At 41.1% G+C, this 15413-nt stretch overlaps 1 protein-coding gene and 1 pseudogene across 5 annotated transcripts in view; both read right to left on the reverse strand.

Moving 5' to 3' along the window:
• Window positions 1-94: 94 nt before the first annotated feature.
• LOC149365017 (uncharacterized) lies at window positions 95-13440 on the reverse strand (annotated as a pseudogene).
• Window positions 95-15413, reverse strand: part of Rbp6 (RNA-binding protein 6) — a 526892-nt gene continuing 511573 nt past the window's right edge. For all 5 annotated transcript variants that reach the window (XM_089575092.1, XM_089575089.1, XM_089575090.1 and 2 more), the window contains one exon: window positions 95-14525. The gene's annotated coding sequence lies outside the window, so the exon portion shown is untranslated. The remainder of the gene's footprint in view (window positions 14526-15413) is intronic.

Consider the following 15413-nt stretch of genomic DNA (forward strand, 5'->3'; position numbering starts at 1 on the left):
GATACCCACTGGAAGTGCATGTGGACACCAGTGTGTGGATAGCTTTGGACATCGGTCAGATTCCCCGAAAATAAAGGAGGACATGATGCCGTGGTCGGAACCAAGAAGTAAGTTTTTATTGTCGACAAAGCGAACTCATTTGATCAAGGTTGATGCAAAGAGGAGCGCATGACAAACCCGAAAATGCAAGGGTGGGGTCAGATAAAAAAAAACAGGCGCGCATTTGCACTTTTTGTCATAACATATATAGAGAGCGGCTGACTTTTTTTTTTATGTCTCGCCTGTCACGCAGACGCACACACACACATACATACACACAGCACAATTTTCGAGACACGCACATCAAGAACATCAGCGGTATAACAAACAAGTTTTTGGTGATTTTTTTTTTTTCTCTTGCTCTCCAAAAAGCGTGTCGACCATTCACACTTTCGTAAAATATATGTATATATTTATATATCTTATTAGTCTCGAAACTCTCGCCCCCCTCTCTCTTTCCGCACCAGCTTTGGTTGCTTTTTTGTGTTGTTTCTTTTTGCACTGCTTTATTTTCAAGAACAACTACATCTAGGGTAATAGCAAGAACAGTGAGGTTTTTTTTTTCTTTTGTCCACCACTCGTGGGCTGAATTACTTGCCGACGGTTGCATTCAGTACAATTTTTGTATTCACTTCATGTGCAGTCTAGTTAGAAGTTCCAGGTTCAATGTTCTCAGTGCCCTGGAGTTTTTATTTCTTTTATTTTCATTTGTGCGACGTACCATACACACTAGAGAAAATACCATTCAACAATTCGTGTTATGTTTCACATTTTTGCCGTTACTTTTTATACACAACAATTAACATACATATGTTGATATGGCAGCACATGTATGTTGAACAGAAGAGTAATGTTTCTACCAAAGCAAGCAATGCAATGCGAACTTTTCAACTTTTCTTTCCTTTACTATTTTTTCAGGAAAAAATAAATGTACTCATGCAGAACATGAGCTCATCTCTCAGGATTCTTTATCTTAAGCATTCTTCTTCTGACACACATTCTGTGAGCATAGAAGCAGTTGGTTGTATAGCGAGTGCCTAGTGCCAGTATATCTGAAGGGGCTCTGAGGGACAAACTGGAAGTCCGCCTGCATCGATATATTACTGCGTTCTAATCACAGACCGCTCTCATCAGAAACGGAGCCTTTATCAGCTAGAGAAGACCAATAAATGAAATACAGGCATTGCCGCCACCAATTTATTTAGCAAGTAAAATGCTTGCGTGGGCACAGATTTTTGGTCGCGCAACCCAGAGGCTATATGAGACCGCTATTCACTTCAAGACAGCGGAAATCCGTTATCTTCAATAAGGACATCACGAGTTTGAATGAACTGGTGGGAAGATTTTTAAATCCAATTTTCTCTGCAATAAGCCTTTGGTTGCCACATAAATGTCAACATACCTGGAAAGAGTGTAAGAATCAGTTTTTACTGAGAACAATAGTTCAGTGGAATTGTTATCAGCAACCTTTTAATTATAGCTGTTTAAAATCGCGCATAAAAACTTGTGATCTCCACCTTTAGGAATTCTCTCTAACATGCACCACGACCATCTCAAAAAGTGTCGCTTGCCGCTCGCCGAGAGCAATGCATCCACAGAAACAGAAAGGCAAGCCCTTGTCGCATGTAAACTTTAGTGAACATACTTCCTCATGTTTTAAGTATGCAAAGTTTAAGCTGTGGAAGAAAAGCATGAAATGAAAAGGATTTAATGTGATTAAGCGCAGCACTGCTACTACAGATAAGTATTGACATGTCACTAGCCTCCATATTGAATATAATTGGGATTTATGAGCAAGCTGTGTTGGATGTCTGTGTTCCCTATTAGCCCGTAAAATTTATGAATGGAGCGAGATGTGTTTCAGTTGTTGCATGTAGCTCTTGACAAGTGGAAGCTATCAACCAATGTGTGATGCGACAGCTACTGCTTAGCACTGACGCACACATAGCAGGCTATCTCAAACTTGCAATGAAGCTCATGTTGTTAGGTCCTGTCTCTGCTGTGACTTTGATAAGTCCAAAATGAAAAGACTGAGCCAAATAAGCACATTTCCTTCAGCACAATGACTTTGCTCATGCTTGATAAGAAGCAGATACCTCGCGGCGCTCCTTTGCAAACTGGAATATATGTACATGAAAAGTGCCCACGGTATTGCCCGCTTAGGGCATCATGGGTCTGATGCAGTTTCTGGGTAAAGGAGATGGCTTTCCGGGCTAGCCATGGTGCTTCGAGACCTAGGTGCACGAGAGGGGCTCTCATCCCAGTGGTACACTAGTGACCCATGGTGGCAAAACGTTTCGTTTTTCGGAGAGAATATGAAAATGAAATTCGTTGTTTGATGTAGGAAAAAAGTGTCATCAAAAGACCTCCTTCAAAGAGATTGGATGAGAAGCGAGAAGGCGAGACATTTGCAACAGGAAAACCACGGCAACAGCGCCATATCCTGTGGCGAAAAAATGCAGATGTGAGGTAAACGTGCACACATGCAGCTCTTGAGGACTAAAAACAAATTATCCAGCATGATTGGGTCAATGGGGTAGGATAATAGAAAATAACTGTTAATCTTGGGTAACAGTTAAGCTTGTGGAGACTTGAACAGGGCAAGGTTTGAGCTAATACATAAAGACAGGTAGGTACTGGAAGAAGTTTCAGAAGGACTAGAAAGCATCTAGGAAAGTAAAATAATGTTGAATGCTTCAACTTTTGAATGCAAACATTTCAATGGAAATTTGACCTCAGTGCGAGGAGGGTATACATTTCCTGGCGTACAGTCCTAAAATCTACGGTTCTCGGGCAAAGGTGTACAATCACAAAGCGATACACTCTAGCGACATGCGAGAAAAACAGAGTACCTGAGTTTCTCGTTATGCAACATCTCTTATTGCACAAGATGGAAGCACCTGACCGACAAGAAAACGGGGAAAAAAAAACGTTCTTTTGCCACCTGACTGTCTCCAATCTTGCAGTGACAAACCATTGTCATCCTTTCTCTGCTCGTTTTTAACATACCAATGACGTCCCGTTTAACTGATGTGTCAGCAAAAACAGCCTATTGCACAAATAAACATCCCTTGAGAGAGAGAGCACTGCTAAAAAGAAGAAAAAGCAAGCAGTGCTGCACTGAAAAGACACTGTCAGGCTTTTTACACTCTTTCGTGCAGTTTTCTTCAAAGAAACAATTGTTCGTTTCCTGTGTTAGGGGGGAAGGTTTGAGAGAGACACATTAATGTTGCACTCAAGGTCAAATGGCAGGAAGAAGCGGATGCCTGGGAAAGGTTTAACAAGCTACGGTCACTCCGTACTCAGCAGTGGTGGGGCCTGTGCATTGATAGTGCCACTTTGTTGCACATGCCTTTGTGTATGGCGAATGCAGTAAGGAAACAAAAAAATTAAGTGTGGAAGTACCGGTTTGTTGTTTTCCCTCCGTCGCACACGCTATAGATAGCCTGCGAGTACAACTAGAGATAGAGAGCGAGAGAGAGAGACTTTTACACGATTACAGTGCATATTCAAGTGCAGGCCTATATGAATGTCGTTTTTTTAATATATATGTATATATATATATTTATAGTATGTATAGGTATGTATATATTATGTATATTGCCATAGTTTGAAAGCTGCCATTTCAGCTGCACTCTGTGAAAAACAAAGGAAACAAAACAGATACATCTTGAAATGTAAGTCTTGATTTTGTCACAGAGAGGGGAAGGTTATAGCCCAAGAGCGGCGGCAGCGTCTGCAGTACACGACGACTGTCTTGTGTGCATGTGAGGGCACGTGTGTGTGTGTGCATGTGTGTGTGTGTGCATGTCTTGTCTGCTTCTTCTTTCCCAAAGATGAGAAAGAAAGCAAAGATAGGAGAGAAATAAAATGTCTATCGCTCCCAATTCCCCTTTGACATGAGTCACACAACAATGATCGCAATAATTATTATTATTAAAACGCACACACATGGCACATGACAGTCACGGTTCTAATATATATATATTTATATATATATAGAGTTGTTGGTAATAATAATAATAATATATATAAATATATGTACATGCGGTAATGTAACATCATATTGCTTTCAGGAGCCCCACTCCGCAGAGCTTTGCCGCAGGGTGCAGACACTCTGCGTCATGTGGCGGAGTGGAAGTTTGTTGCTGCTTATGTGTCTTCTTCGTGTGTTTGTCGAGGGTTTGTCTGTATGTGTTTCTCATCTCTTAAATATATAGCACAATATAAGGCAGATATTATGGAATTACTCCAGACGTGAAACATAGATCGTTTTACATACACACACATTATTATGTACAGACATACGGTGAAAGAATTGTATGCCGCCATCACTCAAATATATCGCAATTTTTCTCTGTTTCGTTTCTCCTTGTTTTACCATTTTTATAAGAGTTTATTTCTTTTTATGTGTGTGCATGAAATGTGTTGTGGCGCATAAAGAGACGGCGTGTTGTGCACATGTCCCATGTCCAAGACATACGTAGGATTCGTACAGTGACATCATGCACAAATAGAGAAACAGCGCTGACTCCACACGTATTGAAACAACAGTAAAAATCATATAACAATGTGTCATTATACAAAAGAGAACATGGCGACCTATACATCACATACACTTCCTTGTAAGATGCATGTGCTTTGGTAAATAGGCTTTCTTTTCATCATTATTACTTGTTGGTATATAATGTATAATATATGTGCATACACTATGATGTTGAAACATTCTCTTTTTTTTTCCGATTGTGTTCTTGCAGGTGAATAAATAGAGAAGAGTGTGTCCGACTTTTTTTCTATTTTTTTCATCATCTTATTGTTCTGTCAGGTATTGCTCAGTTCGATAGTCACTGTTCGGTAAAGCGATAGCAGCTTCAATCAAGCACTTCTTGAAAAATCAAGTCACAGAAAGATGCATGAAATAAAAAAGTCAATATTTTTATGGCAGGTAATAATTAGGCTGATTTTTTTTTTTTTCATTCTAAATAAACATCTCACTTCTACTGGTCAGAGTGCCTTAAATTTCATTGCTTCAAGGCCTGGCATCTTAACGTAAGAATAAAAAAGTGACAATTTTTTATAAACCAAATGACAACACACTAGGAGAATGACCAGCCCTAACTGTTAAAATAGCGTCACTGATGGCTTCGGTGACAAGCCTTAGGATCCATTCTAGTGCCTATGAACCTTTGTTTGAAAAATGCAGTGCAGTAATTGGCATCCAACTGAATTTTTGTAACAGGGGCCACATTCTCAAAATTCATTGATGTGTCAAAACAAATGACTGAATGATCAAATGTACTTGCTAACTTGCTTATGCATGTGTACGACACAATCTCCATTTAAACAGCTGCGGTTAGATAAGTCCCGCATGATCAAAAATCTAAATCTAGAAACAAGTTGTGGCAGCTTTGTGAGTTATTCGTTTCTCTTTCGTGTAGAGTAGGAAAAGTTATTACTCTTTGAAGGACGCGCTCCTATAAATATATATGCGTCATATTGCCCTTGTAAAGTTTTCAAGCCAGCGGTGTGATCAACCAGTGAAATCAATAAGTGAGCTAAACAAGATGAAAATATGAAATAAGGCATGCACAATGGCTAAAGAACTGTTGAATAAACTAAGATGCCTATTGGGTGGTTCAAAAAGCACCCAGCAAACTTAAGCCCATTTTATTTAGTAATGAATGAGAATAACATAGTCACATTGGGCAAGTACATTATGGAAGTCAGGCCATTTATATAGGATTGTTTTCATTTAATTTCTTCAAGAAACTAAAGAATGGTTGCTCATAAGAGTCAGCAGTGAATAACCGTGAGAGTGGGGAATTTTGGTCCTCTGAAGCACGTTTAAAGAGCCTTTTAAGTAAGCTTCGGTGTGAAAACGAGGCCTGTACATGCACAGATGCTACTATCACGTGCCTGCCAGTTTCCTTTCATGCAAGGTTCTAATATTATGAACGTCTCTCGGACCATTTTTGCAGCTCTCAGATGACCTAATGTCCTCCTCAATCATTGATATCTGGTGCTCTGTCATATGGGCCGCCAGTCTTGAGTTCCTTAAAAATATAGATGAAAGCAAACCACTCCAAATGCCCTGACTACTATTACTCATATGCTGAATTCAGTCACATTCATCTCATTTGTTACATTATCAGTGAAGCTGTGGCCACCCTATGATATCAATATGCCAGTCATGATGCTTTCACGTTGTAGGCAATTTTTGGCCTCTGCCATGCTGATCATGCCCAACTAGGTTCTTTAGACGCATATGACCTGTGCATCCCAAGAAGGCCTGAGCTGGAGTTTAGTGAAACGTTGCACTTCCATGTTTCTCATCTAAAAGCGCCAAAGAAAACAAATGTGCAGTGAGAACTCTGGTGTCTTTATCTTCTTTAATTGTGGTGTATGTGGTATGACTTCCAGATATTTACTAACTCATTCGCAGACAACAAAGAGACTGAATATTCAGGTGAAAGAATTCATAATGCATTATTTCCTTACTCTGATTTGGGGACAGTAAAGGATGCACAGCTTCATGCACTGGCTTGCTTACAAGTATGTCCTGAAGGCTGTGACAGCCGAAAACAGGGTGTCAAGGGTGCACCGTCAGAAGTGTGAAACCACATAGCAGCATGCTAACCGCTGATCTGGGAATAAGTAAAGCCTGATGCAAGGAAAGAAAAAGAGAATACAAAGTAGAAAGAAAAGAGCAACAAATGCAATTAGTGAGTGGAACCTTATTTAGAATAAGCAAGAGGAACATGACAGGCACAAAAACCGTGCACTTCAAAGTGCTCTTCTCTAAAAATCCAGTTCATTGTGGAGCAGTTTCCAACATTCCAGCTGCATTCAATAGGGAAGACCAAAGGAGACACGCAGTGCACAGAATTCATCACGCACAGCGCAAACTCCTACAGACGCGTCTTCTGGTGACAAACTGTCAACTGAGGTCTACATGCGGGGCAGTCTTCCCCAGACGCTAGTGTCCACTACCGGTGAAGAGGGGGTTGCCGGTTTGCGTGCCAACGTCCGAACAAGGTGCCCCAGGAGTCGGTGATACAAAAATATCGTTGTATGTATGCTCTTTTTTTTGCCATCTCGGTTCTTTATTCCTTACCACGCCAGGACTGCGCGATATCGTTCAAAACTTTGAATGCTTGAGGATATTGTATGAACACTGAATAACAATTGAAAATAACTGAGCTGTTGATCAAATGGGGCATCTATGTACCAAATGTGAGGATGAAATGCTACTTAATTGACTAATTTAAGTGAAGAAGCAATAGAGTAATGTATTTGCACAATTAGGCTGCACTATTTATTTTGTATGTCTTTGTGTGGGAGAAAGTACTGTGCAGATCGAAGGAGGGGCAGTCGGCGGTTACTGCTGCTGCAGTCAACGCCTAATCGCATTCCTCCTCAAAATGCGTATAGCGAGGGAAACACGACGTTTTGCCGACTAATATTTACATTACCGTCGGTAGACTACACCAAATGCAATGAAGAGAGTTGGGAAAAGACAGAATACAAGGAAATCGCTAAGCTAATGGCGTCTGCATAGAGTGCATGTATACTTTTAAGAGAGAGGTCACTTGGAGCACCTGCAGCTCTTTCTTCTGCTTTCAACTTGCTGCAGGTCAGCAGAGCAAGCGAGAGCCCAGATGTGTGTGTGTAAGCACACTGCCTTTCACGAGCTGCAGCTCAGTTTCCTACGAGGGCACTTTTTGCAAAGCAAAACATGTCCGGCTAGTGTCATAAGCATTTTTAAAATGTAGTTTTGCTGCCTCTGCAAATTTGCATGGACACTGTACTGCAGTCCAGTCCAATATCCTGTTTATAATTGGTGCACAGGAAGGATGAAAAGGAAGAAAACAAAAGCTGTTTTAGTCAAAATCCTGGTGTTGAAAATGAGGTGTGATCTGAGTGACAATGAGCACAATTTTCTGCCAGATGAGTGTTTAACTTAAGAGATAGAGAGACAGAAGTCTCTGGGAATAACACCAGCAAGATAACCTTGACGGCTGTTGATGAAAAATACCGCAATCTATTCCAAAGACCTAATCTTGAATCACAACTGTCATTTCGTTCAAACGGCCAAATACCCTGGAAATAAAACTTTTGACCTATCACAGGCCAACAAATGATATCAACAAGCATTTGTTGGCTTTGACATGTCTGCTGCTGCTATTCATTTTACATACTTCCTAAGCTCCTGTGATAAAATAGTATTGTGCATCCTCTTTAACAACAGAAACTGCTGCACATTTATTGTTTGTCCTGATATACAATGAAGATATGCTGCATCCACGTCTGTAACACTTGAAATATCAGTGTCAATGACAGTTCACTTTTTCACAGCATAGCACTGTTTTGTGCTGACAGAAAGCTTGAAACAGATGTTCAGTAATGTATAACCTGCTGAAATTTCCTACTGTTTTAAGTCTTTCATTTCATTCATCAGTGAAGTATAAAGAAATAAATCCATAAGAGAAACTTGCGTAAAATTATTGTTGCAATAGAACAAGTGGCAAGTAATTTATGAGCAGAGATGTACTCATTACTGCAATGTAAAGCAATTCCTACAATAACTTGCAAGCTCGGATAAAAAAAATAAACATTAGAGATATAACACTTAAGTCAGCCTTCTAGATCCATAAATCCATACCCATTAATGGCAGTTCTAGTGTGGAGTATAAAAGCATGAGAGAAAATCAATAATGAAAGCAGTTCAAGGCAAGTGAAACAAAATGCAGTCATACGAAAATCCTGCGGGAAGATCATAGCATAATGCTTATGCGAGGCATACATTTGAAGGGACACTGAGGAGATACAGAAGCTGACCTGGATCGATAGGGTGGCCCATTCTAATGACAAAGTGATCGCTCTCACCTAAATTGAGCTTTCTATAAGCTAGAAGAGAAAAAAAATGAAATACAAGTGTCGCTGTTGCCAGCAGATTTCGCAAGTAAAATGTGCGCATTGACGCCGATTTTTGGGCATGGATCCCAGATGCTGCACTACAATGTATACTTGGTATACACTGTATGCACTGTATACTGTATAATGTACACTGTATTCTGTACACTGTATACACAGTACACACTGTATACTGTATAATGGTGGCAACCAATCGACTGACAACAAGGTTTCTGAATCCAATTTTCTCAGAGATAAATTCATCTTTTGCTGTTGGACAAATGTCAACATAGCCAGAACGAGCCAGAGAACCAATTTTCACTGAGAACAATAATTGGACGAAGCTGTCCTCAGTGTCCCTTTATAGTTACACAATGTCACAAACTATCAGTGGAAGCGTAAGATAGTGTCTTATATTCAGATATAAAAATGACTTGAATTAAATGCTGTCCTCTTATATGGCATGACAGAAAAGAAACATTATCTAACATGACCCCAATAACAAAATGACAGCTTTCCAATAAAGCGTCATCATAGAGCAATCTTGACTAGAGCATAAGGCTCAGCTTATCAGCTGCCCTCCCTCTCTTGTGGCAAAAGCCTGAGGAGAGATATTGCTTTTTGAAGAAAACAATACAAAATCAATAAAAACATATTGACAAAGTTGATGCCAACTTGATTACTTCCTTTCAGTCATAGAACTACATTTGTCTACGTACTGGAAGACATGTGTTTTTTCATAGCATACATATTTACTGTGCACAAGAATTGCAGTAAGCGTTTAGTCAGAGTTGCATGAGAAAATAACAAAACCCACTGACTTCCTCTGGAAACTTGATGGTTGCATGTGCAGAAGTGAGGAGGGGAAGGAGACACCTGTGACTGACATGCAGCAACTGATATATATATGTAGCCTGCTATAGGGCAGCCACAAACAAACTATCCCTAAAATATCCTGCATATAACACACAGAATCAAGACTTTCCCAAATGGACAAGTTTATGTTTAGTCATTATTCAGCATTTTTCAACTTCCTTTTAATTCACTTTAAGTCTGATAAAAATAAATTCTTGCTCTAGCATAGAATTAAGAATAGGAAATCATTTTAATCACTAAACAGCCTTGAATGCATGGTTACCCAAGTGGATGCCTATCGGTCATGCATTCTACATGCTTTCAAGAAAAATTTCTGATTAAACCTACCACAATGCCTCTCAGGAACGTGCTCATAAAATGAGTGGGTTAAGGTACAGAGGGCAAGCAAAACAGTGCAGCGATCTTCCTCCTAAGAGAAATTGAAATCAAGTCTGGGCAACTCAAAAATCAAGCTATAAAAGCTGCAGCAACACACGGCAACCATTCATTGCCAAGCTAATGCCTTATCCACTTTTTCTTCTGATAATTTAATACCGTGGAGTCCCTTGTTTTAGACAGCAGTGGATACTCAAAGAAAAGTTGCTTTTGCAGAAATAAATAGCATCATTTCAGAATATAATTATTTAAACCGTTATTTTCCAGGCAGATAATCAATATGTCCCATACTGATGGCAATGAACTGTCAAGGAATTGCATTAGGATGATCATGTGAGACATGACAGATTTTTCTGCCATTGTTTTGCAGCAACAATAATTGATGAAATTTTTTACTTTAGATATATAACAAGCAACAAGAATGGTACTGCAACTAGTAAGTAAGGTGAAAGAACAAATCTGTACAGCTTGACTAATGCATGTGTCTTAAAGAAAAAGGTTGCGGAACATCATACTTAATGTGCATGCATTTGAAGGTTCTGAAACCATTCAGGAGACAAAACAAAATGATAACAGCTGCATGATACAAGAATTCTGCTTTTGAAAACTGCAGTGTAATGAGAAGTCACAGTACATTACATATATTGTTATACTTTGATTACCACTGTTGGAGAGGGCAGAAAATTCATATAAGAGACACACACTAGCAATGTTTTAGTCATAAATTTTTTATCTCACTGAATATTTGGATGGTGCATCTATTATTAGGTGGTTCTTTGTTATCATGTCTTTAAAGCATCATGTAGTCAGGAGATTTGAAAGAAATGATAATGGTCATGAAGAGGAAAAGAGTCATGACCATAAGATCATTGCAAAAACCCCTGCAAGACTGTCATGTGTAGCACAAGGTTACTAGACTGGAGAAAAATAAAATCTGAAGTTGAAAGTTAAGCCATAAGCATCAACAAGGAATTTCTTGTGAAAATGTTGAGGTCAAGTTTTCATAATAAATGGGGTAAAGGGCATGCAAAGACAACTGTGTTGTATTGCTTTTTTGTTTTTTTCATTGTTTACATGCTACTGGTAGAAGCAGTGTTTTGTCGTTCTCAGGAACACAACTTTCGTTTCACTCGTGACAAGCTATATGCACAAGGTTCTACAAGCATATCAAGGTTTCCTCAAAGTTTTTGGTATGCTTGTGTGCTTGGAGCAACAGGAAAAGGAAGACGCAAGTCAAAAAGACAGTGACTTGAAGCGGGTATGCAATCTTGGTCAGTTAATAAATATGCACAATGGCTACTTGTGCAACTCAATGTCAAAAAAAGTTGTCCAAAAGTATAAAAAGAATTTATGGAGAGAGACAGCAACAAAGTCATGTGCCTCTTAAGCAGATGTGACAAATGATAAGTACCCGTGTAAAATGGTATAGATACTCTGAAACATGTGAGACTATGCTTCTCTATAAAGACACCAATCAGAGTTGAGCTACTAAAGAAAGAAGTACTGCTATAAGCGCTTTTTTTTTTTGCGACCCTACATGAGCAGTGAGTAAAAATAGATCAGCAACTCTGCTTAGGATTATTTTCTTCAGCAGTGAAGATGCCATGAACAGCTTGAAAAATAGGGCATTATGAAGAGCAAAGATACTGACTGAGGAACAAAGGACAAAAACACACAAGTCCTATGCAAGAATGAAATTTAATGGCAATAAATGGCTTAAACTTATTATATGCTGCACTAAAGAAGAATGGCCAGCTGAACATACCATAACCACTGCATAGTTGCAGCTTTTTATCATGTGGTGGTGAATAAATCTCCACAGTAAGCATACAGCATAGCTCATTCCTTCCTGCCAAGTTTCATTCTTTCAAGTCTCAGTTTGAATTTACTTATTTGCGAGATGACAGTAGAAATTTTAAAGGGATGATAGCCAAAAAAAAAATGCATTATTTAATCAATACAGACACTGCCACACACTCTTAAAGCAGCTACTTGTCAGGGCAACATTTATGTTGAAGCATTGCACAGGAAGTGCATCTATTGAGGTGAAATAAGCTGCAATGCATGTTTTAGAATTGTGGAAGTTTGAACTTGCCTTGAAAGAAAAGTAGAGCCCTCCAACATTAATTGCATACAACAACTTGAAAAACAAAAAAAGAATAAATTGTCTTCCTCCAGTGGGCAAGAAAGTAACACAATTAAAGTAACTGAAATGGACACTACAGCAAGTGTGCTTGCACACAATGCTTAGTGACAGTGACAAGATGATGTGGCTAGCTGCAAAATAGCCCTGACTTCCGTCTGCTATTTTTTGCTCGTGCAGGCCTTATTTCTAATATTTCCTGCGCATTCCTAAGAGAGTGAAACCGAGTGTTAGCCTCTTATGTAATCAATGTTTTATGCCATTTATACACAATAAAATGTGCACATGTACATGCACACTTGAAGACAAAGAATTATAAAAAAAAGGTAAACAACAACAATGCAATGACGCACAGCGCTTTCATGGGATTGGCGCAGCATCACAGTTAAAGACCCGCAACAATGGTGCCACATATGCACACACACGCTCACACACACACACACACACACACACAAGAACATGATGGGGCTTTCAGAAAAGACTGAGCGCACAGCACTGTGTTTTCATTCTCCTCCACATTGCGATTTTGTGGCAGACAAAAACGGGCAGCGGGGAGGCAAGACATCCAGGGGAAGTGTCAAGAGAGAGACTGATGGAGAGAGAAAAAGAGATGGGTGAGGTGTGATCGCGTGTGAGTTAGGACAGGCAGGGAGAGATATACACACATCAAGAGCGACAGAGCATGTCTGTATCAATCACTGGTAGCGCAGCCAAAGTTGCTGAGCACATTTAGAGAAACACGTGGATAGCCAACAACATTGCCAACACACAACATAACTTGTTCGCCTGCCACCCTCTTGCTAGGTGCTTATGATGGCACCTTTTACTAGGGAGAACTGCAGGCCAATCGATAGTGACCTTGTGAAACATTAAACACCCAAACAGGCTGCATGAGGGCTGTCATCAGAGTAGCATTAAGTAAAGGCTACCTGGTTGTCTGTTGGTAGTGATATTAGTCCCTTTGGCTTAACGAGCCAGTATCATCGCCAGGACTTCACAAATAAGAACTGCTTCATTCAAGGTTGCTTAATGCTATCAAGAACAGCATTTCCCCTCTTTGTTTACTATTGCCTATAATGTTACCAACCCTCCATGTAATCAATTTTGTCAGGCCAATCTTTTGCATTATCATTTTTGTTATTTCTTGCACTCTGAAGAAACATGGTAGTCAGTGACTGGTAATGCTCAAAACACCTGAACAAGTATGGTGAGGTGTGAAAAATATCTTATTGCTCTGTTTCCCGATGATCTTCGTTGCAATGAGAATCTAGTAAAAATCATTTTCATGCCTGTGTACAGTAGGTGACAGGAGTTACAGCAGGAAGTCAAGTGTTTGGTATGATCAACGAGCAAAAGTACTCGAAGGGAGTTCTAAAACAAGATAGGTACAGCAAGCAGCACATAAGAAAGAAACAAACCATACTGAGATTGCTCCAGCAGTGCATGTTTAAAAATGTATTTTACACTACATTCTCGACGAAATAATAGATCCTACAAATGCAAAAGAGAATGTGTTTACCAGAAAGAACAATTAATCTATGCCATTTGCTTTTGGAGTTCTGTGGAGTCATCACGAAGGTAACTAAGTAACAACAGCCCATTTGAGTGCTCAATGTTCTAGCAGTGCGTGAAGAAAGAGAGGACCCGTGACAGCACGTATATACTTCTCCGACGAATAAACAAGAATTGGCGGAGAAGAACAGATGACGCACGTCATGGCCTGTACACGGAACGAGAAACAGCCTTTTAAAAAGGGGGCAGCGGAGAAGGAGCATGCGCTCGTGTGCGTGAACGAGAGAGAGAGCGAGAAAAAGTCGTTGTCATACAAACAGCAGTCTGGCAACAGTCGAAAGGAGTCCCTCTCTCTCCCTTCACCAGGAAAGGAGCGAACGAAACGAGCAGGGGCTCCGCAGAGGTCGCAGCGGGCGCATTCGAAGGGGGGCCACCGCTGGTGCGAGGCCGGGGAAACAGTGCAAGCGTGTGGTGTGGTGTGTGCATGTCGGCAGCCGGATCACCGTCTCCGGGTCGCGCACACGCGAGCGAGGGCGATGGGAATGGCGGGCTTTGCGAACAGGAACAGGAAGCCAAAGAGCTGAAAGCGTCGTGCCTCTTCTTTTCCCCCTCTCTCTTCGGGCTGCAGTCCACTCGAAGGTTCCTCGGCTAGGACCAACGACTTCGTCTGCGACAGAGCGAGAGGCACAAGTGCTAGCGATGGTCCCGTTCTAGGCAAAAAACAAAACAAAGAAAAAACGCTGCGGACGGCTCTGGAGCGAATGGTTATAGGCCCTGGAATTATGCCCTATGTTTAACCCGCCTCCCACAAACACACACAAAATAAAAAGAGGTTTGTCTTCATAAACGCCAGTACAATGGGGTCCACTCTTACAGAGAGCACGTGGTCCGATTGAGACAGCGTGTTACGAACACGGCGCAGCGTGGCCGCGCGCCGCGGGGCGCGAGCGCATCCGGCACGGTCGCGCATCGAAGCTCTGCGGCGCAGGCGCACAGGGGCCTGAAGGCGGTGCTTCGTGTCGTCTGCTACAGCGCGGGTGCGCACAGTGCTTGCTGTGCGGTGAAGCGCACCCAACTTTCTGCATGATTACCGCGCTCGTGTGCACCGCGACAGCACTGCGGGAAAGCGCTCTAACTACAGCGCGTTGTCGCTGGTTGCGCGTACGACAACTGAGCGGCCTCTCGTCTCAGTGCCACGATCTCGGTGATATGCATGTATTGCTGCAAAGTTGTCGTTTCAGGTTTCAATTGATTTGGTGTATGGTGTTTAACGTCCGAAAGCGCCATAAACTACCAGGGACGTTATGGTTTAGTTTATAAGGGTCCAACATCCCAAACCGACTCAGGCTAAGAGAGACGCCGTAGTGAAGGGCTCCGGGAATTTCGACCACCTGGGGTTCTTTAACGTGCACTGACATCGCACATTACACAGGCCTATAGCATTTCGCGTCCATCGAAATTCGACCGCCGTGGCCGGGATCCAACCCACGTCTTTCGGGTCAGCAGCCGAGCGCCATAATCACTGAGCCACCACGGTGGGGACAAGGGACGTTAT

This window comes from Amblyomma mixtum, chromosome 2 (genome assembly GCF_055824585.1).
Source record: "Amblyomma mixtum isolate Tamu chromosome 2, ASM5582458v1, whole genome shotgun sequence".
Classification (NCBI taxonomy): Eukaryota; Metazoa; Arthropoda; class Arachnida; order Ixodida; family Ixodidae; genus Amblyomma; species Amblyomma mixtum.